This window comes from Papio anubis, chromosome 20 (genome assembly GCF_008728515.1).
Source record: "Papio anubis isolate 15944 chromosome 20, Panubis1.0, whole genome shotgun sequence".
NCBI lineage: Eukaryota > Metazoa > Chordata > Mammalia > Primates > Cercopithecidae > Papio > Papio anubis.
The window spans coordinates 7,675,272-7,699,052 of NC_044995.1; the positions used below are offsets into that span (position 1 = coordinate 7,675,272).

Sequence of the window (23,781 nt, forward strand, 5' to 3'; positions counted from 1 at the left end):
AAACCCACCAGTAAGGCTGGAGCAGCTCAGCAGTCAGGGAAATAGTACGTCCCTGAGAAGTGGCGGTGTGGCGGTAATTGGATCCAGGAAAGTTCCTTGTTATTGAAATTAATTTTAGCAATTTAATTCCAAAGCCTCGAAGCTGTCTAGGGCAGGAATGCAAACTAGAATGCGAAATGCAAAGCCTTGCCTGAGCGAAACGTACAATTTCATGCTGACGGCCCACAGAACGGAATAGAAATCCTCTCCCTTTCTATTCTCCATTCACTGGAGTGGGAGAGTCCACCCTGTGCTCAGCTCCAGAGACTTCCCTAGGGCCACCGCCTGGGGTGCCGACGGGAGGGCTCAGGCCAGGGAAGAGGGAGGTCACTACCTGCTGCTTAAACACAGCAGAGATGTGAGTGCGGGAATGGGAGCTTGAGGTCCCAACTACTCAGGAAGCAGCAGCGGAAAGATGGCTGAGCTTGGGGGTCTCAGGTATTGCTCCTCACAGGAAGGTATTAGCTCCGGGGGCCGGGGAGGGGGGTGGTGGCCGTGAGCGGGGGTGGGGTGGCGGGAAGCGGGGGGCGGTGGGAGCTGCGCGCAGACCCTGAGCCAAACGACGAACGAATAAAATCTACACTGACACACAGTCTGCTTTGCCAGTTCTGCTGGGTGTCCGACCGCCTGCACAGCAAGAGAGGTTTGTCATAGCTGCCAGCTGGGAGCAGCTCACACTGCAGGCATTTATTTGGTATGCAGTTAACAACAGAGGCTTTGAGTCAACACACTTGTGGATAATTAACATGGTTAAGAGAGTAGTTCTAGGAATGATCAAATCTCAAGTACTGGGGTCTGAAGTAAATGCCATTAGGGTGCAATATCCCTGGTCAACCTCCCCTAATACTCTAAGGTAAGAACGGGATGCCTGCAGCCTGTTCAATTATTACAAGCTATGTAATCTTTCGGCCTTCCAAAAGGTTTGTGACTATTCCCTATAACTTTCCCTAATATTTCCTGTCAGTCCTCTGAGTCCAAGCTAAGCCATCATATCCCCTGTGACCTGCACATATACATCCAGATGGCCTGAAGCAACTGAAGATCCACGAAAGAAGTGAAAATAACCACTTCCTGCGTTAACTGATGACATTCCACCATTGTGATTTGTTCCTTCTCCACCCTAACTGATCAGTTGACTTTGTGACAATACACCCTCCCTTCCCTTGCGATATTGTAGTTCGTGATATTCCCCCGCCCTTGTGAATATACTTTGTACGATACACCCTCCCCACCCTTGAGAAGGTTCTTTGTAATATTCTCCCTGCCCTTGAGAATGTACTTTGTGAGATCCACCCCCGGCCCGCAAAAAATTGCTCTTAACTCCACCACCCATCCTAAACCTATAAGAATTAATGATAATCCCACCACCCTTTGCTGACTCCTTTCTCAGACTCAGCCTGGCCGCACCCAGGTGAAACAAACAGCCTTGTTGCTCACACATAGCCTGTTTGGTGGCCTCTTCACATGGACGTGCGTGACATTTCCCTTTAATACTTCTGCCACCATCCTGAGTGAATCCCAACATCTCCCCCTTTTTTGTTTTTAAAATTAAGTTTTTTTATTGGACAGCACAGATATGTGCAGCCACAGGTTTGTTAGGCAAGGTGGTGACTGCTCTTATTCCGGCTTTGCATCCTAGAATTAGCAAATACCATAAACCAGCAGTTTGTTAGGCCGAGGCGGTCGGATCGCCTGAGGTTGAGAGTTTGAGACCAGCCTGACCAACATGGAGAAACCCTGTCTTTACTGAAAATACAAAATTAGCTGGGCATGGTCTGAAATATATACAGTTCTGGAAGATATGAATAAAAGCTTAATCCAAGCTGGTCTTTAATAGGTTTGCTTCCAGAATGGCTTTGATCATATTGGTATGTACTACCAGTAAACTTTTTGATTTTTGTCATGGGTGCTTCATGGCTATTTCTTTCATTTTCTTGCCACTGAAACTCAAACTCATAAATATCTTTCTCAATTTTATGGAAACAAAAATCTCCAGTGCGATGACTTTCATGTCTTTGCAATGTCCCTGTGTGGAACACTTCTGTATGTTGACAAGACCTCCTTCATCCTGCATTTGGAAGAGATATCTACAAAATATAAACACCAATAGGTTTCAAATTAAGTACAGATGATAAATATACTGAAATATGTAAATACGACACAAAAAATACTTATTTTAAACTTCCCAAACGTGATCTTCAAAGTTTAGGAACACAAAAGGAGTAAGATTCTATAATAAATAAAGGGCGATTACATGTCCTTCAAATAATTTCTATGGAAGCCTATTTTCAATATCATGAAAAAACACTGAGAGGGCACAAACGTGTAAGCCTAAAGTCAGGAGTGTTTTCCACTGTGACCCTAAAGCGCATCACAGTTTGCAAAAAAAATAAAAAATAACTGTCACATCAATGAAGCAAACAATATATACTCTTCATATTTACAGCATATTTAATCTATACAAATAAATGCTAAAGTACCACAAAATATACTATTTTGGCAAATAACAACAACCTCATGTAAGGATAATCAAAATCAATGGAAATTCTGTATTGTCAAACAATCATACCACTGACAAGATAAGAAAAGACTACAAAAATTAGCCAGGCATGGAAGCCCGCGACAGAGGTCCCAGCTACTCAGAAGGTGGAGGCACAAGAATCACTTCCACCTGGGAGGCAGAGGCTGCAGTTAGCTGAGGTCACACCACTGCACTTCAGTCCAGACGGCAAAAATGAGGCTCCGTCTCAAAAAAAAAAAAAAATAAATAAATAAATAAAAAATAATAACCAAAGAAAACAAGAAAAAAGAAAAAAAAACGAGAAAAAGAAAATGTTCATACCATATTTTTCTGAATAAATGTCATAAAATTATCTATATCTACGCAGAGAACTCCTGACCTCTAGTGATCCACCCGCTTCCACCTCCCAAAGTCTGAGGATTACGGACAAGAGCCATAGCGCCCGGTGACACTTTGTGACATTAACAAGTGGAATGTGTCAGTTATATTGCATACCACATACCGAAAAACCATATGTAAAATCATAAAAATCAATTAATGAAATTTTGTAACTCATGATAAAACCTGCAAACAAATAATAAGTACATTTATACAGCCTGCAGAATTCTAAACAATTCCCTCTTAAGAAAAAAGTCACAACTTCTACTTACCAGGAGCACACGACATAAGAACTGAAATACATGTCAAGACCACTACCTTCTGACGTATGAGGTCAAGAAAATACACAGCATTACAAAGTATAAGAATTGACTAACGGCCAGGCATGGTGGCTCACACCTGTAATCCCAGCACTTTGGGAGGCTGAGGCAGGCAGATCACGAGGTCAGGAGTTTGGGACCAGCCTGGCCAACATGGTGAAGCCCCATCTCTACTGAAAATACAAAAAAATTAGCTGGACATTGTGGCAGGCACCTGTAATTTCAGCTACTCAGGAGGGTAAGGCAGAAAAAACGTTTGAACCCAGGAGGTGGAGGATGCAGTGAGCCAAGATTACATCATTGCACTCCAGCCTGGGTAACAGGGTGACCCACCAAACCTGGCCAATTTTTTGTATTTAGTAAATTTGAAGTTTTATCATGTTGGCTTGACTGGTGTCAAACTCCTGACCTCAACAGATCTACCCATCATGGTATCTCAGATTGCTGGGATTTGAGGCCTGAGCAACCATGGCCAGCCAGCCTAAGCTATTTCTGACAGGACAGTGAAATGACTGAAACAGGAAAAGGAGAATGTCATCATCATCACCGAAGGTTGACAACTCTTACTACACAAAGGAAGTTTAGAGTCTGTACTATAAAAACTGCAAAATGTGAAGCCATCTAATAGCATTAATGTGTTTTAAAACCCTGAAGGCAGCTGGGTATGGTGGCTCACTCCTGTAATCTCAGCACTTTGAGAGGCCGAGAGAGGTGGATCACCCGAGGTCAGAAGTTGGAGACCAGGCTAACCAACATGGAGAAACACCGTCTCTACTAAAAATGCAAAATTAGCCAGGCATGTAGGTGCATGCCTGTAATTCCAGCTACTTGGGAGCCTCAGGCAAGAGAATTGCTTGAACCTGGGGAGCAGAGGTTGTGGTGAGCCGAGATTGCGCCATTGCACTCCAGACTGGGCAACAAGAGCGAAACTCCGTCTCAAAAAAAAAAAAAATCTGGAGGCAAATTAACATTACTTCTCAAATAAGGACACCAGGCCCACAGTGTTCATGTATATGACCTTAATTTGAACGTATGGTAGGTGAGGGACAAGACTTGATCCTAGGCCTGAATGATTCTATGACATCTTCTTAAGCACAATAGTCAGCCCAGGCAGTACAGAAAATGACCAGTCACAGAAAATACAAAGAGAACAGAAAGAAGCACATCCAGGGGGATACAAGGGCTGAGCTGGGACACAAGGGCTAAGCTGTGCTGCGGACAGTGGTGCTAAGTCATCCTTCATGGATCATGTGCTGAGTCATCATTCCTGCACACATTGATTTAGGCAGCCTCCTATAATTTTGTCCAGTGGATGAATAAGGTCTTGACTTACTCAGAGTAGTGTTGGAAGGGAGGGGCTCATGGGGAAATTGGGGTGCTCAGCATTACAAATCAATAGGCTGGAAAGCAACAGTATTTGTATCCAGATCACAGTATCAAGTGATGCAAGGCCTGGAAAGGGAGGGCAAGTGTGGAGGGCACGAAGTAATGGGCATATAGGAGTGAACTTTGTGCATGCACGTCTGTGGCAATATAATTCCACTACGATAGACCAAATTTTGAGCTTGGAGGAAAGTAGAACTAATTTAGCAAATGGTAAAATATTGACCCAAGGTTAAATATTCAAATTATAATATGTGCAAGTGACAAGAATGAAAGAGACCCAAGAAAGCAGCAGTATGGTGGCCTGAGGTGAAAACAGTTTTACAGCTCTTAAATTAAATGCCTCTGATTTCTAGTTTCAAGAACATAGTCAACAATATAACCTGTGTAGATTCCAGAATTGCATACACACAAGAAAACGTGAGTAAACCCTATGAAGAGTATAGCAGTGTAGGAGACCGTGGGAATAAACAATGATTCCCTTGCTGAGTAGGTAGAGATGTGTTTGTGAAAACAGAGCCAGGCCAAGTGCAGTGGCTCATGCCTGTAATTTCAGCACTTCGGAGGCCAAAGTGGGCAGAAGACGAGGTCAGGAGTTCGAGACCAGCATGGTGAAACACTGTCTGTACTAAAAAAATACAATACATTGCCCGGGCATGGTGGCATGTGCCTGTAATCCCAGCTATTTGAGAGGCTAAGGCAAGAGAGTTGCTTGAACCCGGGAACTGGAGGTTACTGTGAGTCAAAATCGCACCACGGCACTCCGGTCTGGGTGACAGAGCAAGACTCCATCTCAAAAAAAGAAAAAAGAAAAAGAGGCCAGGTGCGGTGGCTCACACCTGTGATCCTAGCACTTTGGGAGGCCAAGGTGGGCAGACCACGAGGTCAGGAGTTTGAGACCAGCCTGGCTAAGATGGTGAAACCCCATCTCTACTAAACAAAATACAAAAAAATTAGCTGGGCGTGGTGGCGGGTGCGTGTAGTCCCAGTTACTCGGGAGGCTGAGACAGGGGAATGGCATGAACCCAGCAGGCAGAGCTTGCAGTGAGCCGAGATCGCACCACTGCACTCCAGCCTGGGCGACAGAGAGAGACTCTGTCTCAAAAAAATAAAAAAAGAAAAGCAAAGTAAAAGAAAAGGAAAAGAAACACAGCGACATGGAGATTGTTGCCTATGTATGTCATTGGTCACATTAGTGAAGAAAAACAATAATGTGCTAACTAAAATATTTGCCATATGAAAATTTGAGGGTAAATGTTGTTTCTTATACAACAAAAATGGTGTTTCTTTTCCTGGTTCCTGTATTATTTGAAATCATATCCCTGGGCTTTTAAACACAGTGTCTGGAATAAATGAGACATGAAAAGTGAAGATGACAGACTAGCAAATGCCATGCCCTCATATTCTCATGGAAACACCAACTCAACCAAATGTTTCATTAAAAAAATCTTTGTAGGCCAGGTATGGTGGCTCATGCCTGTAATTCCAGTACTTTTGGAGGCCGAGGTGGGTGAATCACCTGAGGTCAGGAGTTCGAGACTAGCCTGGCTAATATGGTGAATCCCTGTCTCTACTAAAAATACAAAAATTAGCTGGGTGTGGTGGTGCATGCCTGTAATCCCAGCTACTTAGGAGACTGAGGAAGAAGAATCGCTTGAACCCAGGAGGCGGAGGTTGCAGTGAGCCAAGATCGCATCACTTCATTCCAGTCTGGATGACAAAACAAGACTCCATCACAAAATATATATATATAAATCTTTGGGAAAGGTCTAGAAACCAGTAAGGAAACTGCAGTATCCAACGAACACCAATACAAAATTGAACTGAATTGGAAGGCCAGGTTGTGGAAATTTGCTCATCTCTGCCCACCCTCCTCCCAAGCACGGGGCAGTATCCTCCCCTCATTATTCTCTTCTTGGGAAAAAAGAAAAGTAAAACTTGCATTCACGGTTCTGGCTTGTCTGCCATTGGCATGAAGAACTGGATTCTTTCTTTTTCAACTGGGATTATTGAAAGAAACACTGGTACAGTTTGTAAATCAGCTTGGAAGTTGCCAAAAATACTACCAGGCTCTGCAGCAGGTTAGAGAAGCACATATTCTGCCCTGCCAGCAGGGTTGGGAGGGTGGAGGGAGAGAGAAATTATGGACACTGAAGCATAGCACAAACTGAAGCTTCTGAGAAGCAAGAGTAAAACTTGAAAGAACTGTCTTAAAGACACTCAGGAAACTGAAGAGAAACAGAAGTAGTAAACTAAACAAAATCAAGAAACAAATACATGAACAAAACGTGAATATCAACAGACAAACTGTAATAAAAAATGAAAATTCTGGATCAGCAATATAAGAAATAAAGTGAAAGTTTTACTAGAATAATTTAAAAGCAGAGCTAATTAGGCAGAAGAAAGAATGAGCAGACTTCAAGACAGGTTCTTGAAAATCGCTGTGTCTGAGGAGTAAAATGAACAGATAAGGAGACAGCCCAGTGGGGCCTCACAGACTTTTGCTTCACTGAGAGGCAGGAGAACGTACACATGACAGCAGCTCCACAAGGAGAACACACACATTCAGAATGCTCATTTGAAGAAATGACAGTGACAACATCCCACGTTTAAAGAAAATAATGGATTTACAATGCCTTGAAGTTCAATAAACTCCAACTAGAATGAACCCCAACACACCATTGAAGAGACACATTATGAACAAACTATTGAAAATCAAAAAACAACAACAACAACATTGTTTTGAAATAAAAACACTCAACACGCAACGAATACAAGAAACCTACCTCAACATAATAAAGGCCATTTAGGAGAAACCCACAGTTACCATCACACCGGGTGGTGAAAGACTGAGATCTTTTCCTCTAAGATCAGGAAAGAGACTAAGAAGCCTGCTTCCGCTATTTCTATTCAGCATACTACTGGAATCCTGACCAGAGAAATTAGACAAGAAAAAGAAATAAATGCCAAGCAGCAGAAAAGGAAAAGTACAATGCTCTGTGTTCACAGAAGATGTCACCTGATATGTGGAAAACACTAAAGATTCCATGGAAAAACTGTGGAAAATACATATTTGATCAGGGATTAATATCTAGAATACATAACGAATTACTACAATTTGACAACAACAATCAAAAAACACAATTAGAAAATGAGTCCAGGGGCTGGGCACAGTGGCTCACACCTGTAATCCCAGCACTTTGGGAGGCCGAGTTGGGCAGATCACGAGGTCAAGAGATTGACACCATCCTGGCCAACATGGTGAAACCCCGTCTCGACTAAAAATACAAAAAAATTAGCCAGGCATGGTGGCACGCACCTGTAGTCCCAGCTACTCAGGAGCCTGAGGCAGGAGAATTGTTTGAATCCAGGAGGCAGAGGTTGCAGTGAGCTGAGATTGCAAAACTGCACTCTAGCCTACCAATAGAGCAAGACTCCGTCTCAAAAAAATAAGAATAAAAAATAAAGAAAATGAGTCCAGGAACTGAATACACATTTCTGCAGAAATCATAGACCAATGACCAATAAGCATAGAACCAATAAGCACAAAAAAAGTGAAAAATAGAGCATGTAGGGAAAAACTAATCAAAACTACAATGAAATATCACTTCAAGTACATTAAAATATTTACTATCCAAAATAATAGATAATAAAAAGTGTTGGTAAAAATGTGGAGATGGAAAAGCCTTTTGCACTGTTGCTGGGAATGTATAATGAAATAGCCTCTTTGAAAAAATGTATCACAGTTCCTCAAATAATTCATAATTGAATACCCCTATATAATTCATAATTGAATTCAAATAATTCATAATTGAGTAACTGCATGCCCCAAAAGAATTGAAAATAGGATCTTCAAGAATATCTCTAGTAGCATTTTGTTGATGTTGTTGTTGAGACAGAGTCTCGCTCTGTCACGCAGGCTAAAGGACAATAGCTCGATCTTGGCTCATTGCAACCTCTCCCTCCCAGTTCAAGCAATTCTCCTACCTAAGACTCCTGAGTAGCTAGGATTACAGGTGCCTGCCACCATGCCTGGCTAGTTGTTTTTTTTTTGTTTGTATTTTGAGTAGAGATGGAGTTTCACCATGTTGGCTAGGCTGGCCTGGACCCCCTGACCTCAGGTGATCCGCCTGCCTCAGTCTTCCAAAGTGCTGGGATAACAGGTGTCAGCCACTGCGCCCAGCCTAGCAGTATTATTTATAATAGTAAAGAGAAGGAACTAACCCAGATGTCCATCCACAGAAAAATATATGAACAAAATGTGGTATACACATACAATGGAATATTATTCAGCCTTAAAAACAAACTTGAATGTGGCCAGGGGCCATGCACATATTCCTAGCAGTTTGGGAATCCGAGGCAAGTGGATCACGTGAGGCCAGGTGTTCAAAAACAGCCTGGCCAACATAGTAAAACCTCCGTCTGTAATAGAATTACCAAAAATTAGCCAGGCTTGGTAATCCCCGCTACTTGGGAGGCTGAGGCAACAGGATCACTTGAACCCAGAAGGCAGAGGTTGCAGTGAACTGAGATCGCACTACTACACTTCACCCTGGGCAATGAACTAAGACTCAGCCTCAAAAAAGAGAAAAAAAAAAGAGAAAAAAAATGTAAATCAAGAGTCACTCCCTGATACAATACTCACCATGCAGTTATAAAAGAAAAATATGAAGACTATCACCAAGAATAGGGAACTGAAAATTAAATAAAATAAAAATGCATTTATAATACATAGAAATGGGCTGGGCATAGTGGCTCATGCCTGTAACTCCAGCACATTGGGAGGCGTGGCCAGGCATATCACCTGGGCTCAGGGGTTCAAGACCAGTCTGGTCAACATGGAGAAACCCCGTTTTTACTAGCAATACAAAAAGTAGGCAGGCATAATGGTACATGCCTGTAATCCCAGCTACTCAGGCAGCTGAGGCAGGAGAATTGCTTAAACCAGGGAGGCAGAGTTTGCAGAGGTCCGAGATTGCACCACTGCACTCAAGCATGGGCAACAGAGCAAACTCCAATTCAAAAATTAAAAAAAAAAAAAATACATAGAAAAGAACAAGTTGAAAGCCACTGTGTCTTAAACAATTTTACAGTAGAACTAAAATATGGAGACTTCATTCAACCTCACAAGCTCCCTCAATAAGATTGATGAAAACCATATCTGTTACTGTGTTGATCCCACAACAAACTGAACATAGGTTTTCATGTTAAAAATGAACAATGACACATATTAGCATAAAAAATGTGAAATGGGGCCGGGCGCGATGGCTCAAGCCTGTAATCCCAGCACTTTGGGAGGCCGAGACGGGCGGATCACGAGGTCAGGAGATCAAGACCATCCTGGCTAACACGGTGAAACCCCGTCTCTACTAAAAAATACAAAAAACTAGCCGGGCGAGGTGGCGGGCGCCTGTAGTCCCAGCTACACGGGAGGCTGAGGCAGGAGAATGGTGTGAACCCGGGAGGCGGAGCTTGCAGTGAGCCAAGATCCGGCCACTGCACTCTAGCCCGGGCGACAGAGCGAGACTCCGTCTCAAAAAAAAAAAAAAAATGTGAAATGAACAACAGTTCAGTCAAGAGCCTCATACATAGGAGGCTGTGAGCCCAAATGACATCCTCACTAGGAAGAATTTCAACACCACTGACTGCTGCTTAGAGAAGATGATCATTAGTTTACGGGATGAACATTGTCACAGTGCCAGTGAGAGATGCTTCTGTGATGCTCCTCAAAAACCAAAATGGGCCGGGCATGGTGGCTCATGCCTGTAATCCCAGCACTTTAGGAGGCCAAGGAGGGTGGATTGCCTGAGGTCAAAAGTTCAAGACCAGCTTGGGCAACAAGGTAAAACCCCGTCTCTACTAAAAATATAATTGGCTGGGTGTGGTGGTGCATGATTGTAATCCTAGCTACAAGGGAGGCTGAGGCAGGAGATTTACTTGAACACAGGAGGCAGGGGTTGCAATGAGCCAAGATTGTACCACTGCACTCCAGCCTGGGCAACAGAGGGAGATTCTATTGGGGGGAAAAAAAAAAAATTCAGCATGACAGTCAGAAACACTTGTCAGTCAGTGTCATGCTTTCTATTTCATATCCTGGGCCATGTTGACAATTCTGCTCAGGGCTTCCAGGGGCATCTCCGCCTAGAGCAGGATAATGTTCAATCATAATAGTCAAAGTGTTCTTCATGAATTTTCTGTTTTTATGTAAACCCACTCTATAGAAGAGTCCCTAAGAAGCTATCCATGACCGATAGCAGGGCCATCACTGCAGAAAATAATGACATGTACATCAAAAGCATGTATAAGGGCCTGGCATGGTGGCTCACACCTGTAATCCCAGCACTTTGGTAGGCTGAGGTGGGCAGATCACCTGAGGTCAGCAGTTCGAGGCCAGTCTGACCAACACAGAGAAACCCCATCTCTGCACTCTACCCTAGGCAACAAGAGAGAAACTATCTTAAAAAAAAAAAACATGTATGGAACAAAATCACTAAAGAGAATACAAAACCAGGAAGAGCCAAGATAGACAAAGGCAGACTCCTCACATCTGCAGGGACATTTTCCTCACTCACAGACTCCAGGTTCCTGTAGTTCTCCAACATCATGGCCCTGTACTAAGCCCTCTGTGCAGGGTTCAGACATTTCCACTCTGCCAAAGAGAATTCTATAGCCACATCCCTGAAAGTCAAGCATCCCTAAAATGAAAATCACATTTCAGGGCCAGGCGCAGTGGCTCACGCCTGCAATCCCAGCACTTTGGGAGGCTGAGGTGGGCAGATCACGAGGTCAAGAGATCGTGACCATCCTGGCCAACATGGTGAAACCTCGTCTCTACTAAAAATACTAAAAAAAAAAAAAAAAAAAAAAATAGCCGGGCGTGGTAACAGGCGCCTGTAGTCCCAGTTACTAGGGAGGCTGAGGCAGGGGAATGGTGTGAACCCGGGAGGTGGAGCCTGCCATGAGCCGAGATCACGCCACTGCACTCCAGGCTGGGCGACAGAGCAAGACTCCATCTCAAAAAAGATAAAAGAAAAACACATTTCAACAAAACATTGTGAAGGAGTGAGTTATCACCCTCACACAAAATGAGAAAAAAGAAATTAAGTATCGATTTGATCAAAGACTGTGTTCACAAATCCACGTGAAGGTATTTTTGAACATTTTTTCTCTATTGTTGCATTTTATTGTACTTTTTCATGAAAGATTATCAGATTCTGTAAGTCACTGTGGAAGTCTTGGTTTTATGGACAATATAAAAAATACACAAATAGAAGGCCGGGCGCGGTGGCTCAAGCCACCTGTAATCCCAGCACTTTGGGGAGGCGAGGCAGGGATCCGCGAGTCAGGAGATTGAGACCATCCTGGCTAACGCTTTCTGAGGGTGAAACCCGTCTCTACTAAAAAAACACAAAAACTAGCGAGGCGAGGTGGGCTGAGGCCTGTAGTCCCAGCTACACAGGAGGCTGAGGCAGAATAAATGGGCAGGGAGGCGGGCTTGCAGTGAGCTGAGATGGGGCCACTGCCTCCAGCCTGGGCCACAGAAGCGGGAACTCCGTCTCAAAAAAAATAGAAAGAAACATTAGACCAGGCGTGGTGGCCATGCATTATCCATCGCCGGGATCATCGCGATTGCACTCTAGGCTGGGCGTGAAGCAAGACTCTGTCAAAAAAAAAAAAAAAGATGTGAGCTGATAAAAAGATACTACCTGAAACTATTTCAGAAGTAATTGTTTTGCTTTATTAAGAAACAGGCTCCGCGTGGTGGCTCTTACCTGTAATCCATCCTCTGGGGAAGCCGATCTTTGACTGAGACCACTTGAGTCCAGGAGCTCAACACCAGCCTGGACCATAGCAAAACCGGTCTCTACAAAAAACAAAGACATCTGGCGGGCCGAGGGTGGCCCATGCCTGTAATCCTACTGCTCTGGGGCCGAGGTGGGCAGGTGCTGGAGGTCAGGAGTTCAAGAACCAGCCTGTCCAGCATAGAAACCCATCTCTGCTGAAAATACAAAATTAACCAGGCATGGTGGTGCGACTGTAGTCTCAGCTACTCAGGAGGCTGAGACAGGAGAATCACTTGACCCTGGGAGATGGAGGTTGCAGTCAGGCAAGATCATGCCCTTCACTCCAGACTAGGCGACAAAAAGAATCTCAAAAAGGCCGGGCGGTGGCTCAAGCCTGTAATCCCAGCACTTTGGGAGGCGAGGCGGGTGGATCACGAGGTCAGGAGATCGAGACCATCCTGGCTAACATGGTGAAACCGTCTCTACTAAAATACAAAAACTAACCCGGTGATGGTGGCTGAGCTGACTGTAGTCCCAGCTACTTCCCGGAGGCTGAGGCAGGAGAATGAAGCGTGAACCTGGGGCCAGACTGCAGTGTGAGCGAGATCGGCCACTGCACTCAGCCTGGGTGACACAGCCGAGACTCGATCACCAAAAAGAATCTCAAAAAAAAAACCAAGAAAAAAAACATGAAACATTAAGCCCAGGTCTGGTGGGGCAGCATGCAGCCGGTCCCAGCTGCTCTCAAAGGCAGAGGTGGAAAATCCGCCCAGGCGGAGGTTGCAGCTGCAATGAGCTGTGAACCTATCACTGCACTCCAGCCTGGGCAACAGTAAGAGTGTCTCAATATAATTAAAATGAAGGGCCGAGGCTGATGGGTCAAGCCTGAAATCCCACCACTTTGGGAGGCGAAGGCAGACTTGGTCTGAGGTCAGATCTAGACCATCCTGGCTAACGAGGTGAAACCCGTCTCTACTAAAAATACTGAAAACCTTGCTTGGTGAGGTGGCCGAGCCTGTAGTCCCAGCCTCGGGGAGGCTGAGGCAGGAGAATGCGTGAACCCGGGAGGAGCTTGCAGTGAGCGAGGTCAGCCACTGCACTCCAGCCTGGGTGACAGAGCTGAACTCGTCTCAAAAAAAATAAAAATAAAAATAAAAAGCAACTAATGAAATGAAGATGAACTAGAAAGAAAAGGAAACGCATTACAAAAAGAGAACAAAAGCATTTTTAATATTCCTTTTGTCAGGTTTCCTGTAGTAACAGAGACTCAGTCACTTTTTTTTTTTTTGTATGTTTAGTACAGACGAGGTTTCACCATTTTGGCCAGGATGGTCTGAATCTCCTGACCTCGTGATCCGCCCGCCTTGGCCTCCCAAAGTGCTGGGATTACAGGCGTGAGCCACCGCGCCTGGCCAAGACTCAGTCACTTCACTCTCCAACTCTCTACCCCATCAATGAAAAGGGAAGAGGGTGATCCACAACTAACGAGTTAAGTCACTGTCCTCTGGTCTCTGACACCATCGTTATAAAATGAACGACATTTAGAGACAGCCGTTTTGCAACTTTCCTTCTCATCTGTATAATTTAAACAAATTTTAAATTTCTTACCTTCTAAACAGAGAAAGCAACATGTCATCACTTCCTCATCACATCCAACCAACTCACCGTCCATCTGCACCCAGGGTCCCTCCTCGTCTTCATTACTGTTTCCCTCCCTCATTCTGTACATAGCTCTTTCTCACCTTCTCTCTCTATTTCTTCTCTGCATTTCCCCATGGGTTTCTGCTCATTTTGTGTCCCACTTCTTTCCTACCCCATTCTTAAAACTTGTTTCACCTCTTGTTCTTCTTTCTCACTAATCTTTTCACTGTCCCCAATCTCCCCCTTGTCCTGAGGCAAGAGAATAGGATCTGGAGACAGGGAACATAAGGCTGATTCACACTTCATTCAAGACAGAAAATATCCTCTCCATATGGCCCACGCTGAGTAAATGACCTCGTATCTTTCCTTCATCCACTTCATTTACATAGGGCATACAGAAAATTAAGAACACACTTTCATTTGCTATGGAACTTAAAGAAATAATTACGAATAAGCTTAATTAAGGAGGTAAGAAGCTTTTACATTAAAATCTACAAACATTGATCAAAAAAACTAGAGATACGACCCATATTGATGGATTAGAAGTATTAATATTGTTTAATAATTATACAAACCAGTGTGATTCAGATTCAACACAATACCCATACAAATCCCTATCAGTTTTCGTTAAACAAAAAACAGGCTGGAAAAAATGACTCACGTCTGCTAGTCCGGCTGCTCTCAAACTCCTGACCTCAAGTGATCTATCTGCCTTGGCCTCCCGAAGTGCTGGGATTACAGGCGTGAGCCACCCTGCCCAGTCCAATCTTCTTAACATAAACACTTTAATATCAATTAATGCTTGAACTCAAAGTTAAGTCAACTCAAACTGAAGTCAACGCTGAATTGACTCTAATATCAATTAACGTGTGATGGTTTGCTATACTCATGGCATTTGCAACGATTATCTCAAGAATGAATTTTCTGATGTTCTTCAAGGAGTGACCTCAGAGTGAAGATATTTTACACTTACAGTATTTGTAAGCTTTCTTTCCAGTATAGATTCTCTGATGTGTAATGAGCTGTGAACGTGAAGGAAAGGCTTTGCCACAATCATCACACTTGTGAGGTTTCTTTCCTGTATGAATTCTCCTATGTTTTGCATACGATGAAGCTTGACTGAAGACCTTGCCACAATCATGACATTTGTAAGGTTTCTCTCAAGGTATGAACGATGTCTGAAAATTTTCCCACATTTGTCACACTTGTAACATCTCACTTCATTATGGATTCTCCAATGATTTGCAATGGTTGTAGCGTTACTGAAGACTTTGTGACAATCATTACATTAGTAAAGTTTCCCTATACCATGGATTGCTTAATGGTGAATAAGTGTTGACTGCCCATTAAAGGCTCTGTCACACTCATTACACTTTTAAGTTTTCTCTCCAGTGTGAATCCTAGTATGTTCTGCCAGGTGTGAATCACTCCTGAAAGCCTTGTCACAAACTCTTACATTTGTATGATTTCTCTCCAGTATGAATTCTGTCTTTCGAGGCTTGATTGTGACTGTAAACTTTGTCACATTCTTCACATTTGTAAGGTTTCTCTCCAGTATGAATTCAATGATGCCATGCAAGCTTTGCTTTTTGACTAAAAACTTTACTACATTCATTACACTTGTAAGGTTTCTCTCCAGTGTGAATTCTAGTATGTCATGCCAGGTGTGAATCACGCCCGAAAGCTTTGTCACAAACCTTACATTTGTATGGTTTCTCTCCAGTATGAATTCTCCTATGCTTTTCAAGGCTTGATTTGTGACTGAAAACTTTGTCACATTCTTCACATCTGTAAGGTTTCTTTCCAGTATGAAGTCTATGATGGCTTGTGATGGATGACTTCTGACTGAAGGACTTGCCACATTCCTTACACTTGTAAGATTTCTCTCCAGTATGAATTGCCTTATGAATTACAAGGACTGAATTTTGACTGAAGGTCTTGCCACACTCATTACACTTGAAAGGCTTCTCTCCAGTATGAATTCTATGATGACGTGCAAGGTGTGGTTTTCGATTAAAAACCTTGCCACATTCATTACACTTGTAAGGTTTCTCTCCAGTATGAATTATCCTGTGATTTTCAATGTTTGATTTGAAACGAAAAGTTTTATCACATTCTTCACATTTGTAAGGTTTCTCTCCAGTATGAAGTCCATAATGGTATACAAGGGATGACATCTGACTGAATGTCTTGCCACAATCATTACACTTATAAGGTTTTTCTCCAGTATGAATTCTCCTATGTCTTTCAAGGTTTGCTTTGAAACTGAAAGCTTCATCACATTCTTCACATTTGTAAGGTTTCTCTCCAGTATGAACTCTATGATGGTATACAAGGGATGACGTCTGAATGAAGGTCTTGCCACACTCATTACACTTGTAAGGATTCGCTCCAGTATGAAGTCTACAATGGCATGTAAGGGATGACTTGTGACTGAAGGTCTTGCCACATTCATTACACCTGTAAGATTTCTCTCCAGTATGAATTCTTCTGTGTGTTTCAAGGTTTGATTTGAAACTGAAAGCTTCATCACATTCTTCACATTTGTAAGGTTTCTCTCCAGTATGAAGTCTACGATGGTATACAAGGGATGACATCTGACTGAAGGTTTTGCCACACTCATTACACTTGTAAGGTTTCTCACCAGTGTGAAATCTACGATGACATGCAAGGTTTTGCTTCCAATTAAAGACCTTGCCACATACATCACATTTATATTGTCTGTCTCCTAAATGGATTATCTGATGTTTCCTTAAGAGTGATCTATAAGTAAAGGCTTTGTCACTCTCATTACATTGGAAAGATTTTTCTCTTATGTGTACTTCCTGTTTTTGTGTGAGTAATGATGAATGGAGGAAATTATTTCCATAGTTGTTAGAAATATGGGTTTTGGGCCTACAAGAAATTATTTGGGATGTTGAAACTGAGGAAGCGGCCGGGCACGGTGGCTCAAGCCTGTAATCCCAGCACTTTGGGAGGCCGAGACGGGCGGATCACGAGGTCAGGAGATCGAGACCATCCTGGTTAATATGGTGAAACCCCGTCTCTACTAAAAAGTACAAAAAAAAAAACTAGCCGGGCAAGGTGGCGGGCGCCTGTAGTCCCAGCTACTTGGGAGGCAGAGGCAGGAGAATGGCGTGAACCCGGGAGGCAGAGCTTGTAGTGAGCTGAGATCTGGCCACTGCACTCCAGCCTGGGCGATAGAGTGAAACTCCGTCTCAAAAAAAAAAAAAAAAAAAAAAAGAAACTGAGGAAGCATCATTGATAGACTTCTCAACTTGATTGCTAATTTCTCCTTTGCTCTGAAATGTGTGTAGTTCAGGCAGATGTGAATGAAAGCTTAATTCAAGCTGATTTTTAATAGGCTTCTTTCCAGCATGCCTTCGATTATATCGGTCTGTACTACCAGTCAACCATTTTATTTTTGTCATGGGTGTTTCATGGCTATTTCTTTCATCTTCTTGCCACTGAAACTCAAAGTTATGAATATCTTTCTCAATTTCCTGGAAGCAAAAATCTCCAATGGGATGAATTTTATGTCTTTGCATTGTCCCTGTGTGATTCACTTCTGTATTGTCTTTTGCTATTGATGAAAACTCCTTCATCATGCATCTGGAATGGATATCTACAAAATGTAAACACCAATAGGTTTCCAATTAAGTATAGATGGTAAATAATACTGAACTGTATAAATACGACACTAAAAACAATAATCATTTTAAACTTCCCAAACATGATCTTCAAAGTTTAGGAACACAAAAGGGTAAGATTCTTTAATAAATAAAGGGCAATTACATGTACTTCAAATTGTTTTTAACTGAAGCCTATTCCCAATATCATGACGAAACACTGACAGGGCACAAACAAGTTTAAAAGGAGTATTTTTCCACTGTGACCCTAAAGTGTGAAACAGTTTGCAAAAAACATATCACTGTCACATCAAGAAAGAGAAAAATATATATTCTTCATATTTATAGCATATCTACTGTATACAAATGCTAAAGGGCCACACAATACACTATATTGGTAAATAATCAACAACAGGCTAATGTCACCCTGGGTGACAGAGCAAGACACTCTATCAAAAAGAAAAAATGAGAAAATACAAACATATGCAAAGGCGCATCCCCACTTCTGGAGGGAAGTTATCCTCACCCAGGGAGACCAGGTTCCTATAATTCTCCAGCATCACGTCTCTGTATAGAGTCCTCTGAGTAGGGTCCAGGCATTTCCACTCCTCCTGAGAGAATTCTATGGCCACATCCCTGAATGTCAACAGACCCTGAAATGAAAACACATTTTAACCAAATGGTGATGAGAGGAGTTCTTATCGTTAGAAAAAATGAGGAGATGTGAAAGCATGGATTTAATTGCAGAGAATGTTCTGACAAATCCGAGTGAGGGATTTTCCACCACATTTTGTCTTACCAGTGTGTTTTGTTATACTTTTCCTTTTTGTTTCTTTTTCTTTTTTGAGGCAGTCTCGGCTCACCTTAGCCCAGGCTGGAAGTGCGTGGCCGATCACTGCTTCCGCGGAGTTCACATATTCTCGGCCTCAGCCTCCCAGCAGGACTGGCACTCCTCCCTACTTCCAGCACCCCAAGCCCATTTATTTCTAATGAGGGCGGGGTTTCACGTGTTATCAGGATGGTCTCGATCTCGACTCGTGATCGCCATCTCGGCTGCTGAATGCAACGAGCTCCCACAGCGCTCCGGCTGCCCCTGATTTCTTGTTTTGTTTTGAGATGAGTCTGGCTCTGTCGCCAGGCTGGAGTACTGTGGCATTCTGCGTCGTATCCGCCGGTTCCGGTGTTCTCCGGCATGCGGGCGGCGGTGCAGCAGGCGCACCAGCCGGGTAATTTTCATATTATTAGTAAAGATAGGGTTTCACCATGTTGGTCAGGCTTGTCTCAAATGCCTCACCTCATGATCCATCTGTCTCAGCATCTCAAAGTGCTGGGATTACAGGCATGAGCCACTGCACCCAGCCTTATTATACCTTTTGAGAGTTCATGATACCCTCTCGGTATGAATTTCTAATGTTTGTGTATAATACTAGAAATACAAACAAACAAAAAAAAATCAATGTGGAGACTGGGGACGGTGGCTCATGCCTGTAATCCCAGCACTTTGGGAAGCCAAGGTGGGCAGATCACCTGAGGTCGGTGGTTCAAGACCCGCCTGACAAATTGGAGAAAGTCCATCTCTACTAAAAAAACAAACAACAGGCCAGGCCTTGATGGCTCAAGCCTGTAATCCCAGCACTTGGGAGGCGAGGCAGTAGGATCCACCCGAGTCAGGAGAATCGGGGCCATCCTGGCTAACAGGTGAAACCCCGTCTCTATTAAATACAAAAACTAGCGAGGCCGAGGTGTGAGCGCCTGTAGTCCCAACTTCTGGGAGGCTGAGCGGGAAGAATAAGAAGCGTGAACCGGGGCCCGGAGCTTTCAGTGAGCTGAGATCGACCACTGCACTCCAACCTAGGCGACAGAAATGAAGAGACTCGATCTCAAAAAAAAAAAAAAAAAAAAAAACAAACAACAACAACCAAAAAATTAGCCAGAAGCGTGGTGGCACATGCCAGTAATCCCAGCTACTCGCGTGACTGAGGCAGGAGAACCGCTTGCAGCTGGGAGGCAGAGGTTGCAGTGAGCCGAGATCATGCCATTGCACTGCAGCCTGGGTAACAGGAGTGAAACTGTATCTCAAAAAAAAAATCAACGGAGGCTTCCTGTTACAGAAATGTTAGAAACATTTTTTGTATGTGTGTGTGTGTGAGATGGAATATCACTCTGTCACCAAGGCTGGAGTGCAATGGCCCAATCTCAGCTCACTGCAAACTCCACCTTTCAGGTTAAAGCAATTCTCCTGCCTTAGCCTCCTGAGTATGTGAGATTACAGGCACATGTCACCACACCCAACTAATTTCTGTGCTTTTTAGAGAAACGAGGTTTCACCATACTGGCAACTTGGTCTCAAACTGCTGACTTCGTGATCTGCCTGACTCAGCCTCTCAAAGCAGTAGGATTACAGGCATGACCCACATCGCGCAGCCCAGAAGCTTTTATTGACACACCAAATGACATTCAGTATGTAGATGACACAGAGTATGAGTGATGTCTTTAGAGATGACAACATCCACAGTGAAAGATCAGAAGCTAAAATTCAGCCAGGCACAGTGGCACAAGCCTGTTATCCTAGCTACCCGGGAGACTGAGGCAGGAGAATTGCTTGATCCTGGGAGGCAGAGGTTTCACTGATCCAAAATCACGCCACTGCACTCCAGCCTGGGCAACAGAGACTCCATCTCAAAAAAAAGAAAATTAGCCGGGCATGGTGGCAGGCACCTGTGGTTCCAGCTACTTGGGAGCCTAATGTAGTAGAATGGCTTGAGCCCGAGGGTGGAAGTTGCAGTGAGCTAACATCGCGCCACTGTGCTCCAGCCTGGGCAACACAGTGAGACCCAGTGTCAAAGTAAAATAAAATACATGAAAACTAAATTACTCAAAGCACGGAAATTCATTACACATATATATGTCCACAAAATAATAAAATCTACACAAATTCACAAAAAAACTAGATGTTGCCACGTGTGGGGGCTCATGCCTGTAATCCCAGCACTGTAGGAGGCCGAGGTGGGCAGATCACAAGGTCAGGAGTTCGAGACCAGCCTGGCCAACATAGTGAAACTTTGTCTCTACCACAAAAACCAAAAATTAGCCAGGTGTGGTGGCACGTGCCTGTAGTCCCAGCTACTCAGGAGGCTGAAGCAGGAGAATCACTTGAATTCGGGAAGCAGAAGTTGCAGAAAGCCGAGACTATACCATTAAACTCTCACCTGGGTGACAGAGAATACAAAGCATTGTCACTTCCCCTAGATTTTTAAAATATAAAAGATGTTCAAAATATATACATTTGTGTGCATGTATATGTATGTATACGTGTTTGTGTATACTTGTGTGTGTAGGTGTGTATATATAGAAAGGTTTTAAAAACATAAAAAGTACCAAGTTTTAACTGAAGAGGAATCTCACCTTGGTGAAAGAGGATACACTGGCAGTTGGGGTCAGGGGGGAATCTTGTCAGATCTAAGAAAACAGGGAATGCCCCTTCCTAAAAGAAGCAATCACCCTTTCACCTGCCTGACCTACAGGAATCGTCAGATATTTGTAGTAACGCAGGTGTGCACGGAGGTAACCACTATGGCACTCCTTATATGGGGAAAAACCACAAAGGACCCACATGTCATTCAGCCAATTTCCAATGCAGATACCAAAGAGCAAGCTAGCCGTGTTTACTAACATGACAACATGTAAATTTTCACAACCAGTAGGATCAAATATTAAACTAAAATATTTACTGGAACACAAAGAAGAAAACAACAGACACTGGGGTCTACTTTAGGGTGGAGGGTGGGAGGAAAAACAGAAGCTGAAAAAATAACTACTGGAGGTTAGGTGCAGTGACTCACGCCTGTAATCCCAGCACTTTGGGAGGCCGAGGCGGGTAGATAACCAGAAGTCAGGAGTTCAAGACCAGCCTGGCCAACATGGTGAAACCCTGTCTCTACTAAAAATACAAAAATTAGCCAGGTATGGTGGCAGGCACCTGTAACTTCAGCTACTTGGGAAGCTGAGGCAGAAGAATAGCTTGAACCCAGGAGGTGGAGGTTGCAGTGAGCTGAGATCATGCCATTATACTCCAGCCTGGGCAACAAGAGCAAAACTCAGTCTCCAAAAGATACATAAATAAAAAATAACTATTGGGTATGGGGCTTAATATCAGAGTGATGAAATAATCTGTAAAACAAACCCCGATGACACTAGTTTACCTATGTAACAAACCTTCACATGTAGCCATGTAGCTGCAAACCTAAAGTAAAAACATAAATATAAAAAAAAATTTTTTTTTAATTTACTGCAGAATTTTTTTCTAAAGTCTCATAACAATGCAGAAACTTGCTCTGACACATGGCACAGAACTGGCAGTAGCGGCTCCCCAGTGAAATTAGAAAAAGAATGGAGGATGTAACAGGGAAAGAAGATGCTTTATGGCCAAGGGTCTAAGCTGCAGCTTCGCTTTCAGTTTTACCACAAAACATATATATATCATGTGATGATATATTTAAGGCCGGGTGTGGTAGATCATGCCTGTAATCCCAGCATTTTGGGAGGCCAAGGCAGGTGGATCACCTGAGGTCAGGAGTTCGAGACCAGCTTGGCCAACATGGAGAAACCTCTTCTCTACTAAAAATAAAAAAATTAGCCGTGTGTGGTGGTGCATTCCTGTAATCCCAGCTACTCGGGAGGCTGAGGTAGGAAAATCACTTGAACCCAGGAGGCAAAGGTTGCAGTTAGCCAAGATCACATCACAGCACTCCAGCCTGGGCAATAGAGCAAGACTCCGTCTCAAGAAAAAATAAATTTTGTGTGTGTGTGTGTGTGTGTGTAGTTGGTGGGGCTGGGCACTTTGGCTCATGCCTATAAACCCAGCACTCCTTGAGGCTTAGGTGGGCAGATCATCTGAGGTCAGAAGTTCAAGACAAACCTGGGCAACATGGTGAGACTCCGTCACTACTAAACACACAACAACATTAGCTGGGCGTGGTGGTGCGTGCCTCTAATCCCAGCTACTCTGGAGGCTGAGGCAGGAGAATCTCTTGAACCTGTGAGTTGGAGGTTGTCGTGAGCTAAGATCATGACACTGCACTCCAGCCTGGGTGACAGAGAAGGATTTCGTATATTTAAAATATAATAATATTCTAATAATATTATAATAATAACTATAAGTGGAATGGGAATATGGCTCCATCCTCTAGGATAAAAAAGAAGTATTGCTCTCATACTTGAGAAAAATTATAACCATTTTTACCAAAGACACCTGTTACACAAGCCTCTCCACAGTAACACCACAGTCTCCATGAGCCTAATGTGCTAAGAATAATGAATCTCCTGCTATTATTTAGGTTGACTTCATATGCTTAAAATAATGATGGAATAAAACATCTTGTATCATTTATTTCTGTGTATGAACTTTCCATTCTAATTAGTAAGATTTTTGGAGTCATAAACACAGTAACTCACTCAATTACCTAAAAATGTAGTATAAAATCAGGGAGAAAAGATTTCCCATTATTGGTCACCTTTTCTAGAATTTACAATGTACTCTGTGCACATGAACACGTGACTTCCATTGGCAGCTGCTCTACTCCTGGTCCACAGAGGGCTGACAGTGCATCCCGATGTGGTCCCTGAACAATCCCTGCTGCCCAACAGCACTCACACCATAGGACCCTCACCCCGTCTCCATCCATGTCTGGGTGTGAGCCCTTCCCAGGCCCATGCCCAGTGCCACCTCTTCCCAAGTTCACATCACTGGGTCACAAGAGATGGAATCTAAGTGAGATGAGAGGGACTGAGGGAAGGCATGGGTGAGTGTGAGCAAACCTGTCAGGCAGGACGCTTCAGACTCAGAGAAGATTCCCAACTCCAAGGCCCAGCGTTTCAAAAAGGAAGGAGACAGAACAATCCACCGAGAATATCATCTCACCTGAGGAAGAGCCATCCCTGACTCCTTTGCTTTCCTCTTCCTCTTCCGGGTTTCTTCCTCAGGGTTGCTTCCTCACGTACCAAGTCTTTAGAAGTCAATCTTGAATGTTAAAAATATGCTGTTGATTGCTCAGAATCAACACACCCCCTCCCTGTAACACAATGAC

At 43.5% G+C, this 23,781-nt stretch overlaps 2 pseudogenes; both read right to left on the minus strand.

The window, feature by feature from the left end:
- Window positions 1–1,301: 1,301 nt before the first annotated feature.
- LOC103880181 lies at window positions 1,302–12,265 on the minus strand (annotated as a pseudogene).
- Window positions 12,266–14,597: 2,332 nt separating this feature from the next.
- LOC101014397 lies at window positions 14,598–23,669 on the minus strand (annotated as a pseudogene).
- Window positions 23,670–23,781: the final 112 nt, after the last annotated feature.